Below are 1,963 nucleotides of genomic sequence, written 5' to 3' on the forward strand. Positions count from 1 at the left end.
GTTTTCTACCCTCTATTGAGGTGAAATAAGTTTTTTCTTTCATTAAAAGAAAAAAAAAAAAATAATTTTCACCTGGAAGTCTCTTTCAAAAATGTACTAAATATAGCTTTTTTGGTGATGTTAGTCAGAGGAGTCTTCTACATCTGGAAGAAGATGATTAGGTGCTGGTGTTTGGATGCTGACGATTTCATATGTCTAATTGGAAGTTCAGCTTCTTTCAGTGAGAGTACTCTTTGGTACTGGAGGCAAACATACAGATGCAGACATAGAAATATATACATATAGATAGGAAGAGCAAACATTGCATACTAATTTATAATTGCTTGTAAAGACACCATATCTAATTTTAAAACCATTATATACTACAAAATATATCTGGAAATGCTAAGGGGTCTTAAGCATTTTTTATACACATCTCTAGGGAAAAAATGAAAAATTTTAGTAAGACCCCTATCAATTGGGAAATAATCTATTTTCTCAATAAATATTAATAAAAGAATTCACCAACTCCAATCTTTTGTCTCTATCTTTATTCAGTGGTGTTCCAGTCATACATATTATAACCGGCAGAGGAACGTAGATGGCAGTGGTAAAAGAGACCAATAATAGGAATGAGAAGAAGTAAAATATTCTGAAGACAATAACAATTTCTTTCAGAAAGACAACAGACATTTGCATGTTTTTATAATTAATTTATTCAGTATTGGTAGAAACGAAAAAAAAAATATATAAAGAATTATTCACTTTGCCCAGAATTGATGTGTGGTCATGTTGGGAAATTAAAAAAATCTATCTTACAGCCAAATGTTTAATAAAAAATTTGAAGAAATCACAGGTTTGTTATAAAGCAAGAATTAATACATTAAATACATACAACCAAAAGGAATGAGGAGAATATTTGGCAGCAAAATAAATTAATTTTGTTGTGGTAAATCTTACATGTTATATGCATATACATACTTATATGTGTATGTGTATGTATATATATATATATATATATATATATATATATATATATATATATATATATATATATATATATAAATATTTACATATATACTCGTTTACTCTTTTACTTGTTTCAGTTTTTTTACTGTGGCCATGCTGGAGCACCGCCTTTAGTCGAGCAAATCGACCCCAGGACTTATTCTTTGGAAGCCTAGTACTTATTCTATTGGTCTCTTTTGCCGAACCGCTAAGTTACGGGGACATAAACACATCAGCATCGGTTGTCAAGCGATGTTGGGGGGACAAACACAGACACATACACACATATACATATATATACATATATACAACGGGCTTCTTTCAGTTTCCGTCTACCAAATCCACTCACAAGGCTTTGGTCGGCCCGAGGCTATAGTAGAAGACACTTGCCCAAGATGCCACGCAGTGGGACTGAACCCGGGACCATGTGTACATAAGTACACACACACATGTATATATGTAAGTTAAAAAGCAACACAAAATGAATAGAATATGTTGGATAAGTTATTTGTTTAATGCTTGGAAGTAGAACGAATGTCGTTGACATTTTGGATATCAAAGACGTACATTTTATATGTACACACACACGCACACACACAAACACACACACACAGAAACTTGCACATATTCTGGGAAGACACATGCTATTCATTGACCAAACCAGATTTGAATTACACATTCAACCACACCTCATTCTACTCCAACACATATACGCATACAGAATCTTACACAGACCCAGTCACACAACCCACTAAAACATGTGCTAACAGCACCTAATTTATACACAAATCCATACATATAGATGCACCTTGCAAGACGAAATTGTAAATGCACTCTGCCATATGCCTGCTACCAAGTACACACACACAAGGACTTAAATGCTTACCCAAAACACTTAATCACCCTACTTTAAAGAAAAATCATCTTTCCTAGATGACACACTATTTATTCATATATATATATATATATATATATA

The sequence above is a fragment of the Octopus bimaculoides genome, chromosome 21, assembly GCF_001194135.2.
Source record: "Octopus bimaculoides isolate UCB-OBI-ISO-001 chromosome 21, ASM119413v2, whole genome shotgun sequence".
Classification (NCBI taxonomy): Eukaryota; Metazoa; Mollusca; class Cephalopoda; order Octopoda; family Octopodidae; genus Octopus; species Octopus bimaculoides.